Genomic DNA, 24,410 nt, shown 5'->3' on the forward strand with positions numbered 1-24,410 from the left:
GATTGTGCTAATGTCATACACTGGGACCCATGGTAACTATGGCACTCTGGCTGCTTCAGTCATCTATTCACAAATTGCGTGATACCTTCTACATGTACGTATTCATAATTTAACCCCTTTAGAGCGAAGCTAATTTTAGACTTTAGGATCGGTGCTTTTTCTTTAGAGTTAAAATTAGAGAAAAAGTTAGCCAGCCATTTACTGTAACCCCTATAGACTTTAATGGAGAGAGTCACACGCATACACGTTACTTCTCTATTCAGGCTCTACCTCGATGTGGACACAATGGCTTCCAGAACTTGGATCAGGTGACCCCGTTGTTCTGATAGGTGAGGGTTTCTCACAGATATTCGATGAGTATGTAAAGTGGGAAAAACCCTTAAAACATATTCCCCCTAGGTAGGCTACTTTCACACTCGCGTTAGGTGCGGATCCGTCTGGTATATGCACAGACGGATCCGCACCTATAATGCAAACGATTGTATCTGTTCAGAACAGATCCATTTGCATTATGAAGAACAAAGTCAAAACGGATTCATCTTGAGTCTTGACTTACATTGAAAGTCAATGGGGGACGGATCCGTTTTTTAATTGCACCATACAAGAGGACTCCCCGATAATGGCGACTACTGGTCCAGGGGAAATTGCCACTGATCCTGGAGTTAAAATACAATGTTAACAAGCACATGTTCTTAAATAAATATATTGTATGTCACAAAAACCATTTTATATAACTTAACATGTATTTGGTATCTAATGACTATAACAAACTGGATAAAAAATAGGGGGAAATAAATGTTGGGTTCATGGTTTTAGTTTTTTTTTCAAGCTGCAAACTTAAATAAAAAAGGATACAATAGTAATATATATACAGTCATGTGAAAAAATTAGGACACCCTTTGAAAGCATGTGGTTTTTTGTAACATTTTTAATAAATGGTTATTTCATCTCCGTTTCAACAATACAGAGAGATTAAAGTAATCCAACTAAACAAAGAAAACTGAAGAAAAGTCTTTTCAAGATCTTCTGTAAATGTCATTCTACAAAAATGCCTATTCTAACTGAGGAAAAAGATAGGACACCCTCACATGTATTCCCTCTTAAATTGGCTCAGATCTCACACAGGTATATCACACCAGGTGCACATAATTAGTAGATCGTTACTCTGCATGTTGAATGAGGCTTGCCCTATTTAAACCTCAGACATTTAGTTTGGTGTGCTCCTGACTGTTGAAGTGAGAGTGAGCACCATGGTGAGAGCAAAAGAGCTGTCAGAGGACTTCAGAAAAAAGATTGTAGCAGCCTATGAGTCTGGGAAGGGATTTAAAAAGATCTCAAAAGATTTTGAAATCAGCCATTCCACTGTCCGGAAGATAGTCTACAAGTGGAGGGCTTTCAAAACAACTGCCAACATGCCCAGGACTGGTCGCCCCAGCAAGTTCACCCCAAGAGCAGACCGCAAGATGCTAAAAGAGGTATCCAAAAACCCTAAAGTGTCATCTCGAGAACTACAGCAGGCTCTGGCTACTGTTGATGTAGAAGTACATGCCTCTACAATCAGAAAGAGACTGTACAAGTTTAACTTGCATGGGAGGTGTGCAAGGAGGAAACCTTTGCTTTCCAAGAGAAACATCGAGGCCAGACTGACATTTGCCAGCGATAAAGTTGACAAAGACCAGGACTTCTGGAATAATGTTCTTTGGACAGATGAGTCCAAAATTGAATTATTTGGACACAACAGCAGAGGACATGTTTGGCGTAAACCAAACACAGCATTCCAAGAAAAGAACCTCATACCAACTGTGAAGCATGGAGGTGGAAGTGTCATGGTTTGGGGCTGCTTTGCTGCAGCAGGACCTGGTCAGCTCACCATCATAGAATCCACGATGAATTCTACTGTGTATCAGAAGGTGCTTGAAGAACATGTGAGACCATCAGTTAGAAAATTAAAGCTGAAGCGGAACTGGACCATGCAACATGACAATGACCCAAAACATACTAGTAAATCAACCAAAGATTGGCTGAAAAAGAAGAAATGGAGAGTCCTGGAATGGCCAAGTCAAAGTCCAGATTTGAATCCCATTGAGATGCTGTGGGGTGACTTGAAAAGGGCTGTACGTGCAAGAAACCCCTCAAACATCTCACAGCTGAAAAAGTTCTGCATTGAGGAGTGGGGTAAAATTTCCTCAGACCGATGTCGAAGACTGGTAGATGGCTACAAGAACCGTCTCACTGCAGTTATTTCAGCCAAAGGAGGTAACACTCGCTATTAGGGGCAAGGGTGTCCTATCTTTTTCCTCAGTTAGAATAGGCATTTTTGTAGAATGACATTTACAGAAGATCTTGAAAAGACTTTTCTTCAGTTTTCTTTGTTTAGTCGGATTACTTTAATCTCTCTGTATTGTTGAAACGGAGATGAAATAACCATTTATTAAAAATGTTACAAAAAACCACATGCTTTCAAAGGGTGTCCTAATTTTTTCACAAGACTGTACATCACACAAAATGGTACAACAACCCATGCCAAAAAGAAACAAGGCTGGGCACTTACGCTTGTACGGTAGGAGGTTGACATTGAAAACCTCAAAGACAGGTCTTGTTTTTGAGAACAATGGCTGAGTCGTTAAAGGGTTAAGGTCATGTTCTCATCTGCGGCAAGCTGATGCGGCTACCTGATCCGATACAAATGCTGGCTGTTGGACAGACCAAAAACCGTTGCATGCCAAAGCCCAGCATTATGCCGGAAAGCGGCCGGATCACTGGCTGATTTAAAGTGCATTGAATCTATATGCAAATGAGCATTTCAGTGCACCAAGGCCAAGCCCAAGCTACTCCATGCACCCTTGCTCCTCCTGCTTCCTCTGTCAGCTCCTAACTTTCCTTCTTTATTAACTGGGCTGGGTAAGGAGCAAGGGTGCACAGAGTGGCTTAGGCCTGCCCTGGGTGCACTTAACTGCTCATTTGCGTATGGATTACTTTCTCAAGAATGAAGGAACTGATCTGCATAACAAGGGTTTACTTTAAATCAGCAGGATCATCCCTACCGTGCATCGCCCAGTTTAATAGGGGTGATCCTGCTGCTTAGCATGTAGGATCAGATGCATGTAATCAGATGCTGCTCAAGATGCAAATTTCTTCAGGTGCAAATTTCTTAATAATTTTGGCGCATCTGGGGCTGTCCGTGCACCAGAAACTCAAATCTAAGGGCCCATTCACACGACCGTATGTACGGATCCATTCATTTCTATGGGCGCTCAAAAGATGCGGACAGCACACTGTGTGCCGTCCGCATCCGTTATTCCGTACCGCGGCTCCGCAGAAAAGATACAACATGTCCTATTCTTATCCGCAATTGCGGACAAGAATAGGCATTTTCTATTATGGTTGCGGACATGTGCGGTACGCAAATTGCGGAACACACATGGCCGGTGTCCGTGTTTTGCGGATCCGCAAATTGCAGAATGGGCCCTTAGTACAAGAGATACTGACCAAATAGAGTGATTAGGGTTGCATCAATACATACATAATTTGCCCTAGGACTACAAGAGTCCCTTATTTCACCCTATAATAAACCGTAACCGAAATAGTGACCATAAAGTAATAACCTTCTAATTATCATTCAAAGGAGTGTTTCTTCAGGGAGGAACAAAAATACCAAACTTCAAAAAAGCTAAATTTAGCCAACTAAGAGAGGTCACAGGCCTAACTAACTGGGACAAAGTCCTCAAAAATAAAAATACAGCCACAAAATTGGATATTTTTAAAAGCATCCTAAAATCTAATTGTGAGAGGTACATGCCTTATGGGAATAAAAGGTTAAGGAACAAGAAAAAAACAATGTGGATAAATAGAACTGTAAAGAAAGCAATAAATGACAAAAAGAAAGCATTTAAATCACTAAAACAGGAGGGTAGTGAGGAAGCACTGAAAAATAGAATCTCTAAAAAAAAAATAAAAGCAGCCAAACTAAAGACCGATAGATTAATTTCTAAAGAGAGCAAAACTAACCCTAAAATGTTTTGAAATTATATACAGTGAGGAACAAAAGTATTTTTGCGATTTTGCAAGTTCTTCCACTTAGAAATCATGGAGAGGTCTGAAATTCACATTGTAGGTGCATTCCCACTCTGAGAGACAGAATATAAAAAAAAAAAATCAGGAAAATCACATTGTATGAATTTGAAAGAATTTATTTGTCTTGCACTGCTGAACATAAGTATTTGAACACCTGAGAAACAGCAAGAATTCTGGCTTTTAAAGACCTGTTACTGTGCCTGTAAAAAGTCCACCTCTACTCCACTCATTAATCTAACTTAGTAGCACCTGTCTGAGCTCTCTAAAGACACCTGTCCACCCCACAGTCAGTCAGACGCCAACTACTACCATGGACAAGACCATAGAGCTGTCAAAAGACACCAGAGACAAAATTGTGGACCTCCACAAGGCTGGAAAGGGCTACAGGGCAATTGCCAAGCAGCTTGGTGAAAATAGATCAACTGTTGGAGCAATTGTTAGAAAATGGAAGAGGCTAAAGACGACTGTCAGTCTCCCTCGGACTGGGGCTCCATGCAAGATCTCACCTCGTGGGGTATCACTAATGATAAGAAAGGTGAGTAATCAGCCCAGAACTAAAAGGGAGGAGCTGGTCAATGACATGAAGAGAGCTGGGACCACAGTTTCAAAGGTCACTGTCAGTAAAACACTACACCGTCATGGTTTCAAATCATGCATTGCGAGGAAGGTTCCCCTGCTCAAGTCATCACATGTCCAGGCCCGTCTGAAGTTTGCCAATGACCATCTGGATGATCCAGAGAAGGCATGGGAGAAAGTCATTTGGTCAGATGAGCCAAAGTTAGAACTTTTTGGTCTAAACTTGACTAGTCGTGTTTGGAGGAAAAAGAAGGATGAGTGGCATCCCAAGAACACCATACCTACTGTAAAGCATGGGGATAGTAACATCATGCTTTGGGGGTACTTTATTGCGAAGGGGACAGGACGACTGCACTGTTTTGAGGAGAGGATGAATGGGGCCATTTATTGTGAGATTTTGAGCAACAACCTCCTTCCCTCAGTCAGAGCATTGAAGATGGGTCGTGGCTGGGTCTTCCAACATGACAACGACCCAAAGCACACAGCCAGGATAACCAAGGAGTGGCTCCGTAAGAAGCACATCAAGGTTCTGGAGTGGCCTAGCCAGTATCCAGACCTAAATCCAATAGAAAATCTTTGGAGAGAACTGAAACTCCACGTTGCTCAGCAACAGTCCTGAAACCTGACAGATCTAGAGGAGATCTGTGTGGAGGAGTGCGCCAAAATCCCTGTTGCAGTGTGTGCAAACCTGGTCAAGAACTACAGGAAACATTTGACCTCTGTAATTGCAAACAAAGGTTTCTGTACCAAATATTAACACTGATTTTTTTCGGGTGTTCAAATACTTATGTTCAGCAGTGCAAGACAAATAAATTCTTTAAAAATTATACAATGTGATTTCCAGATTTTTATTCTGTCTCTCAGAGTGGGAAAGCACCTACAATATGAATTTCAGACCCCTCCATGATTTCTAAGTGGGAGAACTTGCAAAATTGCAGGGTGTTCAAATACTTCAGTTCCTCACTGTAAATGGTAAAAAGTATAAATCTGAAGGTGTCGGCCCTCTATAGAGTAATGGGGGGGGGGGGGGGGGGGGAGTTGCAGAGAGCGATGAGAGGAGAAAGCAAAGCTATTCAATATTTTTTTTCTCCACTGTATTCACTGAAGAAAATAAACTGTCAGATGAAATGCAGAATGTAAAAGTTAATTCCCCATTAAAAGTGCCCTGTCTGACCCAGGAAGAAGTACAGCGGCACCTTAAAAAGATTAAAATAGACAAATCGCCAGGACAAGATGGCATACACCCCCGTATCCTAAGAGAATTAAGTAATGTCATAGCCAGACCCTTTTTTCTGATATTTAAGGACTCTATACTGACAGGGAGTGTTCCATAGGATTGGCGCATAGCAAATGTGGTGCCAATATTCAAAAAGGGTGCAAAAACAGACCACAGAAACTATAGGCCGGTAAGTTTAACATCTGTTGTGGGTAAACTGTTTGAAGGTTTTCTAAGAGATGCTATCTTGGAGTACCTCAAGGAAAATAAGCAAATAACGCCATATCAGCATGGCTTCATGAGGGATCGGTCATGTCAAACTAATTTAATCAGTTTCTATGAGGAGGTAAGTTCTAGACTTGACAGCGGCGAATCATTAGATGTATATCTGAACTTCTCCAAAGCATTTGACACCGTATAAATCGAGAATGCTTGGACTGGGGGAAAATGTCTGTATGTGGGTAAGTAACTGGCTCAGTGATAGAAAACAGAGGGTGGTTATTAGAGGTACACACTCAGATTGGGTCACTGTCACTAGTGGAGTACCTCAGGGGTCAGTATTGGGCCCTATCCTCTTCAATATATTTATTAATGATCTTGTAGAAGTCTTGCACAGTAAAATATCAATTTTTGCAGATGACACTAAACTGTGTAAAGTAATTGACACGGAAGAGGACAGTATACTACTACAGAGGGATCTGGATAGATTGGAGGCTTGGGCAGATAAGTGGCAGATGTGGTTTAACTCTGACAAATCTAAGGTTATGCACATGGGAAGGAATAATGCAAGTCACCTGTACATGCTAAATGGTAAAACACTGAGTAGCACTGACATGGAAAGGACCTAGGAATTTTTGTGAACAGCAAACTAAGCAGTAAAAACCAGTGTCAGGCAGCTGCTGCCAAGGCCAATAAGATCAGAATCAGAATCAATTTTTGTTGGCCAAATAGGTTTGCGCTTACAAGGAATCTGACTTGGCAGCTGCTTGACAGACACAAACAAAACAGTACAAGGACAGACAGTATGGATAGTGCAGGACAGGGACAGTATGTAAGTTTTAGTGGCAATAAACAGGGAGAATGGGTTGCATTAAAAAGGGCATAGATGCCCGTGATGAGAACATAGTCCTACCACTTTATAAATCACTAGTCAGACCACACACGGAGTACTGTGTACAGTTCTGGGCTCCTGTGAACAAGGCAGACAGAGCAGAGCTGGAGAGGGTACAGAGGAGGGCAACTAAAGTAATAACTGGAATGGGGGGACTACAGTACCCTGAAATATTATCAACATTAGGGTTATTCACTTTAGAAAAAAGACGACTGAGGGGAGATCTAATTACTATGTATAAATAATATTACAGGCTATAGCTACTAGAGAGGTGTCGTTGATCCAGGGAGTTATCTGATTGCCTGATTGGAGTCGGGAAGGAATTTTTTTCCCCTTAAGTGGGGAAAATTGGCTTTTACCTCAGTTTTTTTTTTGCGTTCCTCTGGATCAACTTGCAGGATAACAGGCCGAACTGGATGGACAATTGTCTTTTTTCATCCTTATATACTATGTTACTATATGTGAACTCAACGGTGCTTAATGAACTGTCATCCAGGGGTTATACTTATTCTTTGTATACATATTATTTGTATTGTACACTGCAATACGCTACCTCTCTATGCTACAGAACACGCTACTAAGAAATTCTGGATGGCAGATTCACGGATAGAAAAAATAAAACACAACACAGTGTAAAAGCCTTCATAAGTTTCCCCTTCAAACCAATAGTGTCCCAATTACATGTTAGTGGAACTTTACTCCCTTAATGCTGGTGATGTTTAATTTTCCAATACTGTCACTTATCTTAAGATTTTACTGCTGCTTCTTAGCCAGCTACAGATTAAAGGAATACATAATGTACAACCTTTCTACAGCCATTAGATTATGCAAGCTTTATGATCAGTGAGGATGAGTAATGAAACTTCAATAATCCCTTTCTGTTTTAGATTTTGCCAACCCAGATGTGTATGGCAAGTCTAGAATCATGATTTTAACTTCAGTTCTACGCAGATGATTTTCTTGCTGTAACCCAGTATCACATAGTAAAGTGGCAGAACAACATGCGGTAGAAACATTGTGATTCTGCAGGATCTTGCATCTTATGTACTGCATTCACTTTAATGGCAGGCGAACCTGAAAAACCTTCAGCTCATTTTTGCAGCCACCAAATACTTAGTAGAAGTGTACAAATAGTTCCACAACATGGACAGTGACGTACTAGAGGGGGGGATCAATGACAAAAATTCCAACCAAAAATATGTATCTTAATCAGGGGACATTTTTATGCGTCTTAAAGGGAAAATCTCAAAAATGTGCCCTGCTGGAGCCTAGAATTTTTTTTATTTTAGGCCACGGGAGTACAGGCCCCAAACATTAGGCAAACAAATGCTGCACTACCCAAATGCACTATATAGAACGTATATTATTGGTATATAGCACCCCTGCTTCAATCAGTTTTTTTTGGGGGGCAACTGGTTAATCACACCAGTAGAAATGATTTGTTCTAATAGTGTTTGTCACTCTGTGTAGATGCGGTAACGCAGCAAAACTGCAAACAAATGCTGCATTACCTAAATGCACTTTATAGAAAGTATATTATTAGTATATAGCACCCCTGCTTCAATCAGTTTTTTTGGGGGGCAACTGGTAAGTCAGACCATAGAAATTATTTGTTCCAATAGCATTTGTCCCTCTGTATAGCTGCGGTATCGCAGCAGAACCGCACACAAATGCTGCACAATACAATTGCACTATAATATACTTTCTATGTTAGAAAGTATATTATAGGTATATCACACCCCTCAGTATGTCACACCTATCGATAGCACACCTATACCAGACCTTAAAAGGACTTTTGTGGCCCTATTAGTTAGTGTTTGGTGTCCCTAAGGCTAAGTTCACACGAACGTGTGTGATCTGTGGCCGTATTGCGGGCCGCAATACACGGTCACAGTTCCGTGTGAATTCCGCATCACGGATGCGGACCCATTCACTTCAATGCAAAGCAAATAAAGTACAAAATTGCATCATAATTGCAAATGCTATACTAATAAGTTAGAGATACTTGGCAAATCGTTTTGTACAAAATTATTTGAGCCCGTCTGCCGAACGTCAAGGCGGTCTCTAGTTAGACGGGTTCCTAACACTAAATATACCTGTTATGTGCCATGGCGGCTATCATATAATTCAGAAAGTGCAGGTTCCACTTGCATGCTGGATCCGCCTGAATTTCTGTCATTTTCGGTGCCAAAATGGCCTCCATTATATCCAGGGAAAGCGGTTACCAGCATGCACGCCGGGCCCACTCCACACCACCCCCGGCGCCACATGGTCACCAAGGACTGCAATGAGAGTCCACACACTATCTCTCTCCTGGTGCCAGGTGGCTTCAGCGAGTGAGGGGGAGCAGGCCAAGCTATATACTAACACTAATTAAAATCAACCTGTGGGACAGACGAGCTGGTCAGGAGTGCACGACTGGGGAGGCAGCCACACCTCCAGCACAAACTACAAAGAAAAAGGGGGTCAGTCAGCACATCCCAAAGCGCAGGGGCACGTTGCTATGGCTGAGAACAAGACTGTTGAACAAAACAAGCAATGCAACAGCTCACTGCAAAGCAAATAAAGTACAAAATTGCATCATAATTGCAAATGCTATACTAATAAGTTAGAGATACTTGGCAAATCGTTTTGTACAAAATTATTTGAGCCCGTCTGCCGAACGTCAAGGCGGTCTCTAGTTAGACGGGTTCCTAACACTAAATATACCTGTTATGTGCCATGGCGGCTATCATATAATTCAGAAAGTGCAGGTTCCACTTGCATGCTGGATCCGCCTGAATTTCTGTCATTTTCGGTGCCAAAATGGCCTCCATTATATCCAGGGAAAGCGGTTACCAGCATGCACGCCGGGCCCACTCCACACCACCCCCGGCGCCACATGGTCACCAAGGACTGCAATGAGAGTCCACACACTATCTCTCTCCTGGTGCCAGGTGGCTTCAGCGAGTGAGGGGGAGCAGGCCAAGCTATATACTAACACTAATTAAAATCAACCTGTGGGACAGACGAGCTGGTCAGGAGTGCACGACTGGGGAGGCAGCCACACCTCCAGCACAAACTACAAAGAAAAAGGGGGTCAGTCAGCACATCCCAAAGCGCAGGGGCACGTTGCTATGGCTGAGAACAAGACTGTTGAACAAAACAAGCAATGCAACAGCTCACTGCAAAGCAAATAAAGTACAAAATTGCATCATAATTGCAAATGGCACATAACAGGTATATTTAGTGTTAGGAACCCGTCTAACTAGAGACCGCCTTGACGTTCGGCAGACGGGCTCAAATAATTTTGTACAAAACGATTTGCCAAGTATCTCTAACTTATTAGTATAGCATTTGCAATTATGATGCAATTTTGTACTTTATTTGCTTTGCAGTGAGCTGTTGCATTGCTTGTTTTGTTCAACAGTCTTGTTCTCAGCCATAGCAACGTGCCCCTGCGCTTTGGGATGTGCTGACTGACCCCCTTTTTCTTTGTAGTTTGTGCTGGAGGTGTGGCTGCCTCCCCAGTCGTGCACTCCTGACCAGCTCGTCTGTCCCACAGGTTGATTTTAATTAGTGTTAGTATATAGCTTGGCCTGCTCCCCCTCACTCGCTGAAGCCACCTGGCACCAGGAGAGAGATAGTGTGTGGACTCTCATTGCAGTCCTTGGTGACCATGTGGCGCCGGGGGTGGTGTGGAGTGGGCCCGGCGTGCATGCTGGTAACCGCTTTCCCTGGATATAATGGAGGCCATTTTGGCACCGAAAATGACAGAAATTCAGGCGGATCCAGCATGCAAGTGGAACCTGCACTTTCTGAATTATATGATAGCCGCCATGGCACATAACAGGTATATTTAGTGTTAGGAACCCGTCTAACTAGAGACCGCCTTGACGTTCGGCAGACGGGCTCAAATAATTTTGTACAAAACGATTTGCCAAGTATCTCTAACTTATTAGTATAGCATTTGCAATTATGATGCAATTTTGTACTTTATTTGCTTTGCAGTGAGCTGTTGCATTGCTTGTTTTGTTCAACAGTCTTGTTCTCAGCCATAGCAACGTGCCCCTGCGCTTTGGGATGTGCTGACTGACCCCCTTTTTCTTTGTAGTTTGTGCTGGAGGTGTGGCTGCCTCCCCAGTCGTGCACTCCTGACCAGCTCGTCTGTCCCACAGGTTGATTTTAATTAGTGTTAGTATATAGCTTGGCCTGCTCCCCCTCACTCGCTGAAGCCACCTGGCACCAGGAGAGAGATAGTGTGTGGACTCTCATTGCAGTCCTTGGTGACCATGTGGCGCCGGGGGTGGTGTGGAGTGGGCCCGGCGTGCATGCTGGTAACCGCTTTCCCTGGATATAATGGAGGCCATTTTGGCACCGAAAATGACAGAAATTCAGGCGGATCCAGCATGCAAGTGGAACCTGCACTTTCTGAATTATATGATAGCCGCCATGGCACATAACAGGTATATTTAGTGTTAGGAACCCGTCTAACTAGAGACCGCCTTGACGTTCGGCAGACGGGCTCAAATAATTTTGTACAAAACGATTTGCCAAGTATCTCTAACTTATTAGTATAGCATTTGCAATTATGATGCAATTTTGTACTTTATTTGCTTTGCAGTGAGCTGTTGCATTGCTTGTTTTGTTCAACAGTCTTGTTCTCAGCCATAGCAACGTGCCCCTGCGCTTTGGGATGTGCTGACTGACCCCCTTTTTCTTTGTACATTCACTTCAATGGGTCCGCAAATCCGGAATCGCAGAGCGGCCGCACGGGACAGGACCCCTCGGAAGCACTACGGAGTGCCTCCGTGGGGTTCCGTCCCGTACTTCCGTTCCGCTAAAAGATAGAACAAGTCCTATCTTTTAGCGGAACGGCCGGATCGCAGACCCATTAAAGTGAATGGGTCCGCGATCCGATGCGGCTGACCTACGGCCGGCGATCGTGCATTGCGGCCTGCTATTTGCGGGCCGCAGCACAGGCACGGGTCACACACGTTCGTGTGAACTCGGCCTAACAGTCTGTCCCTGCTTCACACAGCAACCTCTCCCTACACTGGCAAAACACTGAATGTAAAATGGTGGCCAGATCGGGTTTATTTATAAGGTAGGGGGTATGTCCATGTGCTGAAATGTCTCAATTGGCTGTTCTGTACCACCTGATGGATGTGTCATGGGTCAAAGTTCTTCACAATGTAAAAGAATATGGCGCCGGCGGACATCGTCATATGTTCGCCTGTTCGGCGAACCGCGAACAAGCAAAGTTCGCCGCTAAACAACCGCCGGGCGAACCGCAAGGCCATCTCTAGTCAACAGGATCCATTAAATGTCAATGTTGGATTTGGCAATTCAGTTTTTTTTTGTTCCCATACCAGAACTTTAAAAAATAGAATTTCACTGCAGATGTGAACCTAGCCCATACAAATGAGTTAATAGTCGGCCAAAATAGCTGATTTGGGTCGTTCCAGCCATTTGTTGACCAAAAAGATAAATTCAGCCATGGTTTATGGCCCGTATAGAATTTCATATAAGATGAGGTTACTGCATTGCTTTATATGTAAAATAACAGGAGACAAACATCACGCAGACATCCTACAGACCTACATGTGGAGTTTCTGGATCAAATAATAAAACCTTTGGATGCAGAAATCAGCAGACTTGTAATGATCTCTCCAGTACTGGAGCACACCTTGTGACTTTGCTGGCATTCTCTAAGGCCTCATGCACACGGCCGTGGCCCTATTGCAGCCCGCAAACACACCGGCCGTGTGCTCCCTGCATCACTTGAATGGGTCCGCAATCCAAAGCTGTGGTGCGGAACGGAGGCACGGAACCCCACGGAAGCACTACGGAGTGCTTCCGTGGTGCTTCTGTCCGTTCCTCCGCACAGCAAAAAAATAGAACATGTTCTATCTTTTGCAGTCCGGAGAGATCACGGAGCCATTCAAGTTGAATGGGTCTCGATCCATCCCAGCAGCCGCACGGATGTTGCCCATGCACTGAGAACCGCAAATTGTGGTCCCCAATGCACGGAACGGCCGCACTACGCTGTGTGCATTAGGTCTAAGTCATACATATTAGTCATCACGTTCGTAAGCACATAAGAAGGATACTATTCCCTACTTTATACATTTCAAGGATTGCATTAGATAAGGCCCCATGCACACGGCCGTTGTGCAGCTGTTCCGTGCATTGGGGACCACAATTATGTGTGTATGTGTGCCTAATCTATAGGCCCATATAACTAAGGAAAAAGTCTCTGGCAAGATAAAAATACAGATCAAAGATGCATTATGTTTGGGTTGTGTAACACGTGGCTTTTTGTGGCAGTTTTCTGAGGCAAAATCAGAAGTGGTCTGGAAAGGAATGAAAAATATAGACCTATACTTCTTCCTGCTGGATCCACAATCCAGAAGGCACAGAAACTCACGCACAAAAAAAGTGAATGGGTCTGTGTCCGCATGCCGCGGCCCTACGGTCATGTGCATGAGGTCTTAGGCTGGGTTCACAAGTGACTGAAAATCCAGCAGAAAAATGCGCTGCAGTTTTGGCAGCAAATATCTCAACAAAACTACATGTATTACACGCGGTTTATGCCATGGAAAAGCCAGCGGACCTCACCCTCTCCATTGCAAAGCATGAAATCTGCAGGAGAGATCCGCAGCAAATGGTCAAATCCAATTTACGCTGCTGTTTGTGTACTCAGCGTGTGGGGTGAAAATTCCGAAAATCTCATCTACTTTGCTGGTACTGTACAATGCTACATGAAAATCCCTGATGGCAAATCCGCAGCTAATCAGACATTTGTGGACCCGCCCCTAAAGGGGTTATCTGTTTTTTTTTTTAGGACTGTATGCGGAACCATTCATTTCAATAGGTCCGCAAAAAAAAAAAACGGAAGTTACTCCGTGTGCATTCCATTTCCGTATGTCCGTATTTTCGTTCCGCAAAAAAATAGAACATGTCCTATTATTGTCTGTATTACGGACAAGGATAGTACTGTTCTATTAGGGGCCAGCTGTTCCGTTCCGTCATCCGCACACAGACGTCATCCGCATTTTTTGTGGACCGCAAAATACATACAGTCGTATGCATGAGCCCTCATATTGATGACCTAGCCCAGGGATCAGCGACCTTCAGAACTCCAGCTGCTGTGAAACTACAACTCCCATCATGCACACTTACTCAGCTGGTTTTGTAACTCCCAGAGAAGTGAAAGGAGGGTTCTGGGCTTTGTATTTTCAGAACAGCTGGGGTGCCGGAGGTTCCTGATCCCTGTGCTAGCCTCAAGCTGCTGAAGTAAGAACTTGAACTTTGCAAGGGTACAACCACCGCATGTATAATACGTTTTTTTTGTCCACGTCCGTGATTTTTCTTTTAACTTCTGTGAATTATCGTGGTTCTTCAGCACCAATGGTAAAATATGTTAAACATATACCGCAAAAGGCAACTAAACTGTATACCCTATACAGTCACCAGCTGGGGTCATGTTTTACACGTGGTCGACCGTAACTACAACAGGTGCAGTCATCACAACTTGGAAAGTGCCCGCTCTGTCATTGACTTCTATTGGGAAATGGCGGTATAGCAGCAGCAGGGTCACTGGTTGTAGGCTTGTCTGAAGAGGTGGGTTTTCAGGTTTCTTTTGAAGGATTCCACTATAGATGACAGTCTGATATATTGGGGTAATTCTAGAAACAGCTGATGGGTGGGGGTTCCGGGTGTCGGACTTCCATTGATGACCTATCCTGTAGATATAATATGAGCCTGGAAAAACCCTTTAAATAGGTCTTCTATCTTGTGCACACTGCAAAGACGTGGGAACAGAGCCTGAATGCTAGCACTTTCCTATGGTTATATACCACAGAGTAGCAGGCATTCATCCAGCCGCGCTCTCTCCTAAAAAGAGCACATCTCCATATTACTTTAGGGGGGTACTAACTCTCCTTATGGATTCCATATGATTCAGCGAGAAAAACCTTTGCATCCCTCTATATACAATGGTAGAGTATATAACTATACATTTCTAAGGTTGCCATAGTATGCAGCAGTAAATTATATGAGTGAGATGTGCATGAGGTCTTTACCTAGGCTGCTTTTGTGGTGGTCTGTCCTTTCTTTTTAAAGACAGAAGATGCTCAGTGAGACCCCCACCAGGATCCTGAGCCTGTGCAGTATGGATGTCGGCACATTACCACCTTTTTGTGTCAAACAATGAACAATTGCACTGGTCAGAAGCACTCGGAAAATGCCCATGGGGGAAGCCCTGCACAGCCCACTCCTCGCTGAAGACTGAATGGAGCTGCAAGACACGAGCGTGAATCCTGGTCGTGAGCAACTCCCGCGACTTGATGACAGATCTTCAGGGTTCACATATCAATGCCGTCTGCCGCATGAAACTTTCCCACCGTATTCTCTGAACCGCACTAATGGCTGCATTCACAATCTATTCCTAGGCCTGAATGGCACACATCCAATCTTGCCTTTAAGGCTAAGGCTACACGGCGACAGACATTTATTGTAATGATAGTCTCTGGCAGGGATCAGCATCCTGCGGCACTCCAGCTGTTCTGACACTACAATTCCCAGAATGCTCCATTAACTTCTATGGGGCATAGTGTTTGCATGCTGGGAGTTGTAGTTTCAAAGCCACTTCAGAGTGCTGAACCCTGGTCTATGGTGTCGCACTGCGACAGGGACACGACAGTCACAAAAAATTAATCCAAGGTGGATTTTTGTGCGACTGTTTCATGTCACAGTGTGACACCATAGACCATCATTGCAATACATGTTGCAATGTAGTTGTGCGCCTTTTGTCACGTGACAAATGTCGCCGTGCACCCTAGCCTTAGACCTTCAAAGCCCCTCAGTTTCTTGCAGACTCCCTACCCTCTCAGCTTTGTTTCCTACAGGTACATCCCTATCGGTTGTATCTACTGTTCGCCCAGTATCCGCCAGGTAGGTGTACTTTGGTATGGCTTTTTTTTTTACTTCATAGAAAAGGTCGGTGCTCCTTTGGTAGGTGCACATGCACCCACCTTTAATTCTTGAGGAGGGTGTCCCATGGCTACCTGCACATGTTGGGGAGAAGGTGAGAAAATCTGTGGACTTTCTTGCGGATTTCACCTGCGGAAAAAAGTTGCGCAGAGCAGAAAACAGGAGAACGCTCACTTCCTGTGGTGACCCCTTCGCTTCTGTATCTCTTTAATTCGGCCTTGTGGAGTCTGAACTGGATTTATGGCGGATCCACATTAGCCATTATTCCTGCGCATTTCATGTAGAAAATTACTCCTCCATTGAAGTCAATGGGTTTTTTGGGTGCTGAAAAAAATAAACTGATGTGGAAACTGCTTTTTTTTCATTTGGTTTTTTTATTCTGCCCATTTTAATTGGAAGTAGGATCCACACCAAGAATGAATGTCACTTCTTTTTTCCATGCTGCAGCTTTAAAGACGCAAGCGGAAAATTAACTAGTGGTTGTCTCGTTGAAATCAACGGGGATGATTTGCAAGTGTTTTCGTCGCAATTTTGAGGTGCGGAATCTGGACCAAAATCCACGTCGAAAACACTGTGAACATATGGGGATTTTCTCTAGGAAACATGCTCTAGATCCACAATATAAATTGACATGCTGAGGTTTTAAAAATCTCATCTACTTAGGGTACTTTCACACTTGCGTTGTTTGATCCGGCAATCTGTATGCAAACTGATACCATTTGTAGACAGATCCGGATCACAAATGCTTTGCAATACCGGATCAGTCTCTCTGGTTGTCATCCAGAAAAACAGATCCGGTATTTATCTTTTTCACATTTTAAAAGGTCTGTGCATGCGCAGACCACAAAACCGGACCCGTTTTGCTGGAACACGTGGGGCCGGATCCGGCATTAATGCATTTCCATGGAAAATAATGCCGTCATTCCGGCAAGTGTTCCGGAATTTTGGACGGAGAAAATACTGCTGCATGCTGCGGTATTTTCTCCGTCTAAAAACCATACAGTGACTGAACTGAAGACATCCTGAACGGACTGCTCTCCATTCAGATTGCATTAGGATAAAACTGATCAGTTCTTTTCCGGTATTGAGCTCCTAGGACGGAACTCAGCGCTGGAAAAGTTTAACGCATGTGTGAGAGTACCCTTAGCTGGTTCTGTATTACGAGGTGGATTTTCCACACAAAAATCTGAGCATAATATGCACCACAGGTACTGTAAAGCATTTTTGGTTAAAGGGAACCCGTCGGGTACAAAATACACCATAAACCGCCAGCATTACGTTTTTGTCTTAGATGTCTGATGCGCATGATCGCTGAAAAATGAATTTTATTCCCTGCAGTTCGTATGTAAGTGAGGTCTTGAAGTCAAGCTCACCGCACCCTGGCCCTTTGCATTTGATTGATGGCTTTTGGTATGCTTTCAGGTGCGATTCTATCCTCAGATCTCGCGCATGCGCCAAAGAGCTGAGGCCAAGTACACTGCAGCAAGGATTAATGCGCAGGCACACACTCAAGTGCACTAGTGTACCACAGAACATTGCCATGCATACACGTCCCTTCCAGGACCAGGAGCGAGCATTGAATCGCAGAAGCCAAGTATGCCGCAACAGGGATCAATGCGCAGGTGCCTGAAATGCGATTATATGACGCATTCACGAGATCTGAGGATGAAATCCTGCCTGAAAGTATACCAACGGCTGTCAATCACATGCAAAGAGGCGAGCTGGACTTCAAGAACCTCATTTACATACGATACACATCAAGACAAAACAACTTTAGAACCATGATGACAGCTGTAAGATAATGCTGGTGGCTTATGGTGCATTTTGTAACTGACAGGTTCCCATAACAAGATGCTCTATGAGGCATCCTTAACACATAGGGTTTTTTTTTTTTTGGTGTTTCGAGGCTCCCTGGCCCTTTTTTTTTTTTGCACACAAAAAAAGAGTTAGGGTACATTCACACGTCCGCAATCCTGCTCCGCATTTTGCAGAACGGATTTGCGGACCCATTCATTTCTATGGGGCAGCACGATGTGCTGCCCGGACACAGAATTGCGGACCCGCACTTCCGGGTCCGCAATTCCGTTCCCGAAAAAAATAGAACATGTCCTATTCTTGTCCGCAATTGCAGACAAGAATAAGCATATTCTATTAGTGCCGGCAATGTGCGGTCTGCAAAATGCGGAACGCACATTGCCGCTGTCCGTGTTTATCCGCAAAACACGTTGCGGACGTGTGAATGGACCCTTATAGAAACTGCTTGCATTTTTTTCTATACAGCCTGCATTTTTTTTCCAAACTGTGTGAGTTTTTAAAAAAAAATAAAAAATGCCAGAGCTTTGATATGCAGTTGTAAAAACGCAAAAAATGCCACTAAAATTAAAAAGTCTTTTTTTAAAAAACACTTATGTGTGTCCTGTATGTCATACTTCCCACAGACTTTCAGCTAACTTCTGGAGCTAGAGTAACCGTAAGTGTAAAAATGCCACTAAAACTGCAAACGTGCACAAAAAGCCACCAAAAAATGATGTGTAAACCCATCCTTCAAGGGGTTTCCACGCCTTATGTTGCTGGAACTATAATGGGACACCTACCGTACTTACCTGCTCCCCACCTCTGGGTTCTGGCTCCTCAATTTGCTTTAAAGTGTAAACGTCCTATGTAGGGGAAGTGCCAAAGAAAATGTACTTTATTAAGGAAATTTGTACATTTGCATGAAAAAACTGGCTTTGAAGTGTTCTTTAGCAGAGCTCTCTAAACGAGAGTTGCTAAGGAATGAGTCTTCACCGCACAGTGCAGTACTGAACGGTGAAGACGCTGGGCTCCCTGCTCCCTCCTATATATGGATAGAACTGACTATTTTTACAGACAATGATCTTTCACCCGGCACTAAATAAGGCTGGGTTCATACGGGCGTGACAGATTTGTTAAGGATGCGTCCCGGGTGTATTGCGGCAAACCCGCGCGAGTAGGTACCCAATTGCAGTCAGTTTTGACTGCGATTGCGTTTCGTTGTTCGGTTTTTAACACATTGCACGCGCGTGATAAAAAACTGAATGTGGTACCCAGACCCGATCATTATTATTTTCCCTTATAACATAGTTATAAGGGAAAATAATAGCATTCTGAATACAGAATGCTTACTAAAATAGGGCTGGAGGGGTAAAAAAAATAAATAATTTTTTAACTCCCCTTAATCCACTTGTTCGCGCAGCCGGCTTCTCTTCTGTCTTAATCTGTGAGGTAAAGGACCTTTGATGACGTCACTGCGCTCATCACATGGTCCATCACAGGTACTTTACCTCATCATGTGCACAGCCCCATAGAAATGAATGGGTCCAGATTCAGTGCGGGTGCAATGTGTTCACCTCACGCATTGCACCCGCGCGGAAATCTCCCCCGTGTGAACTAAGCCTAACTAACCAGCCTCTGGGAGATGCAGGAGCGCAGGAAAAACGCAGCATTGTCCGGCTATGCCGGATACAGTGAACTCTGGTAGTCTGTTCCTCTGCAGAACCGCCTACCAAAGTTCACAACGCATAAGAGAACCCAGTTTTTTTATATGTCCTAAAAATAATTTTTCGAATGTACTTTATTTATGATTTTGACTTTTTACTACTGATTTTCCCCCCTAAAGCCCTGATTTCCAGCGCGCTTTAAATTCACTATTCTGGCACATCACTGACTTGTCAGCGGTTTAAGGAGAACGGACTCTGCACTGTATCAATGGGTCCAGAGAGAACGGAGTATGGGAAGGAGCACAAATTGCTGCTCCTGCCTGTGCCCCCCGAGGTTGGCATGCAGGACTTTTAGCTTAGCGGATAAGGCACAGGCAATAGCCCGCTCCGCTAATCCCGGCATAGCACATTGTTACAGGGTGCACATGTGCTATGCCAGTATTTAATAAACCACAGGGGGTCACAGGCCGTGAGCTGCAGCCCCATTGATACAGTGCAGAAAAATTATTTTTAGGGAATTTGGGACATTTTTAAAGAACTTGAATAAAAGTTTAGTTAGGCTACTTTCACACTAGCGGCACGGACCTCTGGCAGGCTGTTTCATCGGGTGAACAGCCTGTCGGATCCGTCCTGCTGCTAGTGAACGTGTGCCCCCGGACTGCCACTCCGTCCCCATTGACTATAATGGGGGCAGGGCGGAGTTCTGGTGGACGCACGGCTAGAGGCTGCCGGAATAAAGTCGGACATGTAGTTTTATTCCGGTAGCCTCTCGCCGTGCCTCCGCCCCCATTATAGTCAATAGGGACAGAGCGGCAGTCCGGGGGCACACGTTCACTAGCGAAAATTGCCTTAACCTTTAAAGGGGTTCTCCAGGAATTTGATATTGATGGCTAGGGATGAGTAAATTGACTTCGGATGAAACATCCGAAGTCGATTCGCATAAAAATTTATTAGAATACTGTACAGAGCGAGAGCTCCATACAGTATTAGAATGTATTGACTCCTATGAGCCGAGGTTATTACTTTGCTAAGTCTCGCGAGACCACGCTATAACTTCAAAAATGTATTTCTACTGTAAAAAAAAAAAAACTTTACCGAACTCGGTTTCGGTTCCAAGTTGTACCTTGGAACTGAACCCGAGTTTGGTAAAAGTTTTTTTACAGTAGAAATTCATTTCTGAAGTTATTACCCGAAGTCTTGCGAGACTTAGCAAAGTAATAACTTCGGCTCACAGGAGCCAATACATTCTAATACTGTATGGAGCTCTCGCTCTGTACAGTATTCTAATAAAGTTTTATGCGAATCGACGAAGTTGATTCGCTCATCCCTATTGACGGGCTACCCTCAGTAGCAGATCGGCGGGGGTCCGACTCCCAGCACCCTTGCTGATCAGCTGTTAGAAGAGGCCGAAGCACTTACCAAAGTTCCAGTGAGTGCTGTGGCCTCCGAACAGCTTACCAAGCACAGCACCGTATATTGGATAGCAGCCGTGCTTGGCATTGCATCTCAGCCCCATCCACTTGAATGGAATTGATGTGTGCTAAGCCATGTGACCCATGTATGGTGACGTCACTGGCCTAGGAAGAGTGCTGATGGAGCGCCAGGGCCTCTTCTAACAGCTGATCAGTAGCACAGATCTTATATTGGGGATCGCCCATCAGTATCAAATTCCTGGATAACCTTGGTCAGGCTTGACCTAAAGCCTGTATTACACCTGCTGATTTTTCGTTCGCGATCATCTTGCGGTGTAATACTGCCATCGATTGCCGGGTGAACGAGCAAACGTTTGATCATCGGGCAGTCCACCTCTTTTGACGCATGAAAAAAAATGATCGTTTGCAGGCAGCAGATTGTGGTGCCTAATAACGCTCTGCTGCCGGCACAACACTATACAGCACGGGGACGAGCGATGGCATAGTGATCGCTGCATGTAATAGCAGCAGTCTCCTCTGCTCAGGGGTGTAGCTATAGGGGGTGCAGAGGTAGCAGTCGCTACCGGGCCCAGGAGCCTGAAGGGGCCCAAAGACACTTGTGCCGCATAAGAAGACACACAAAGCACTGAGGGAAGGGGGGCCCATGAGCCTTTAGTTACGCCCCTGCCTCTGCTAGTGAGCAGGCGATTGCTGGGAGGGAACGCTTCCATCCTGACAATCATCTGCCACATCGAGCATGGTGAGATCAGGTAGCCGAGCCATGGTCGCGCCAGGAAACGTGTCCCCAGACTGCGCCATGCTCATGTGAAATCGGGGTCAGACCTCCCAAACAGGAGAAAAGGGGGCTCCGCCATATCAGTAACCTGGAAAGTGCGATGGATTTACAGTGTATCCCTTCTATTCCCTCACACAACTTGGTGTATATGTTGTAGAGCGCTTCGGTATAGGGAGGTGCTACACACAGCACATGTTCTAGTAGAGCAATGAATGCAGGACAGCAGATAATAAAGAAGGTTGCGTGAGAGGCCGGAGGACAGGAGCAGATAGCAGCCGTGTGTGAGGAGAGCTGAGTAATGGGATGGTGGTGAGCTCGGATATCCGACAGGACGCTTCACACGCACTGTCGTGCTATGGCGGCCGCGTGCACATCTCGTGCGGCTCCACCGCTGCCCTTTGAGCCTGTGCTGGGGGAGGGGAGGGCCGGCAGCAGGTGATAGGGGGCGGCTCCGGGCTACTAGTCACGCTATGCGTGCGTGCAGAGCGGCCGCTGGGCTGGTGTCCCCCTGCAGGACATGCTGGGAGTTGTAGTGGCACAGCAGCTGGAGGGCCACATGTGACAGGTGGCTCCCGCGGTAATGGAGAGGAAGAAGCTGCTCACTTCTCATCACCTCACATGCATAGGGCTTGGCTCTGGGCCCAAGAGCGTGCAATTCCCCAGATGTTTCTGCTGCGTGACATTAACTCCTGCGTGCCTTGTGCCTGGCTACAAAGGTCAGGGCACGTGTTACCAGGGCGTTCGGGTGTTTACACGACTGCCTTCTGCTGCTCTTTATAATCACATAACACTTTCTGTAGTGTGAGAGCCGCGGGCAGCAACCACCAGGCTCCTTCACACATTATAACCTCAGAATAACCTCATGCAGTTTTTTTGGTCACCTGTGTTTTTTCTGTATCATTTTCTGTCATGTTTTTGCAAACAGTGGAGAAGATTTACTAATCCCATGAATGGTGTGAGCTTGGACCTGAACCAGATTCATCGCAGGGGCTCAGGCAGGTTTTTACGGGGACACTGGTCGGGCAAACAGGATCACATAGGTATCGCAGTGTAATCCCGTAAAAATGAATGGGGGGTCACACTTGTGCCGCAACTGCGACCCCCTAAATCACAAAAAACCCAACTACTGGATTTCTGCGATTCCGAGGTCGCAGTGACAGCACGCCTTCAACTCACTCTGCGACACTATTAATTGCTATGGGATCACCGCTGTGATCTCGGCCACCACAGTTGTCGCTGTGTAGCTGTACCCTACATCTGGTGCAGGGGGAGATACTTTTCTCTCAGCTGTTGGTTGGGTTACCTTGAGACAGATTTTACAACAGAATTGTGGAGCAAAATGGCGCATCTTAGGTCCCCCTCACCTCTGTAGAAACCCTAGATTTGCACCGCTTTTTTAGACAGATTTTTGATGCCGACACATTAGTAAATCTGTTTTGACCCCTGGCGTTTTCTTCATGACGTTTTTCCGTTATAGAGACGGTCACATGAAAACACCTGAAAAAAAAACTAGAAATCCCAAAAACGGCAGTGGCAAAAAAACTCTTGTGTGTCCTGCATTTCGTATTTCCCATAGACCTTTCAGCTAAAATCTGAAGCTGGTGTTTTTACAAAAAACAATGCAGGAGCAAAAAAAAAAGCACCACTAAAATGACAAAATCCCACTAACAACATATAGGTGAAAGCAGTCTTAGTGAAAAACATCAGATATGTTGCAAGTGACGTGGCACGTTTCTTAGGCCTCTTTCGCATGTCAGTGAACCACGGACTTGTTCTGTCGTGGTCTCCACGTACTACACATCAGTTGTTTTCAACAGACCACGGATCAGTGGCGACATCACGGAAGCAAGGGCTATTTTGGTCCCTGAATACAGATCCCTCACACACATCATAGTCTATAGGTCCATGAAAACCAGAAACACAACACGGATGTGGTTTTCACGGATCATTGCTAGGAGATGATGCTCTGGAAATGAATTTTCAGCTGAACAGTGTCTATGGAGTACACATGCCACACGGAAGGAAAAAAACAGACACCCACCAAACACGGATGTCATCACGGACGTGTGAAAGAGGCCTCACATGGAAGTCTGTATGGACAAAGTTGCATGTGACTTGCAACCTGAGACCAAAAACCCAGCAGGTTTGGATAGTTTGTGGTTTTTGTAGCAGTTGTATTGTCACTAAAGTCGCCATATAGCCTTAGGCTCCATTCACACGTCCGCAATTCTGTCCCGCATTTTGCGGAACAAAATTGCAGACCTATTCATTTCTATGGGGGCCACACGATGTGCTGTCCGGGTCTGCAATTCCGTTCCCGAAAAAAACGATAGAACATGTCCTATTCTTGTCCGCAATTGCGGACAAGATTAGGCATTTTCTATTATAGTGCCGGCGATGCACATTATAGTGTGGAACGCACATTGCGGTGTCCGTGTTTTGTGGATCCAAAAAACACATACGGATGTGTGAATGGACCCTTAACCTAAGGCCTCATGCACACGACTGTATTTTCACTGTCACTGTCAGTGATTTGGCTTCAGTGGTCCGTGTCCGATTTTGCTTCAGTTGTGTTTCCTTGTGTCTTCCTTTTTTTTTGTCTGACAGGGGAAAAAAAAGGAAGGTTAATGAAAAGTGTAATTTTATTGCACCAAGGTCTTGTGGAAAAAAACGGACGCGGACACGGATGACATACCAGTTGTGCATCCGTTTTTTTTTGACGGACCCATTGACTTGAATGGGTCCGTCCTCCGTTTTCCACTGACTAGAATAGGACAGGTTATATTTTTTT

General features: G+C 44.7%; 1 long non-coding RNA gene across 1 annotated transcript; it reads right to left on the minus strand.

Annotated features, from left to right (window-relative positions):
* Nucleotides 1–1,050: 1,050 nt before the first annotated feature.
* LOC120996932 lies at nt 1,051–20,628 on the minus strand. The gene is made up of 4 exons (XR_005777986.1): nt 20,485–20,628; nt 11,667–11,669; nt 3,718–3,723; nt 1,051–1,061 (listed from the first exon to the last, which is right to left on the minus strand). It is a non-coding gene; the product is annotated as an uncharacterized LOC120996932 (long non-coding RNA).
* Between the last annotated feature and the right edge of the window lie 3,782 nt (nt 20,629–24,410).

Source organism: Bufo bufo, chromosome 4 (genome assembly GCF_905171765.1).
Source record: "Bufo bufo chromosome 4, aBufBuf1.1, whole genome shotgun sequence".
In the NCBI taxonomy this organism is placed as follows: Eukaryota; Metazoa; Chordata; class Amphibia; order Anura; family Bufonidae; genus Bufo; species Bufo bufo.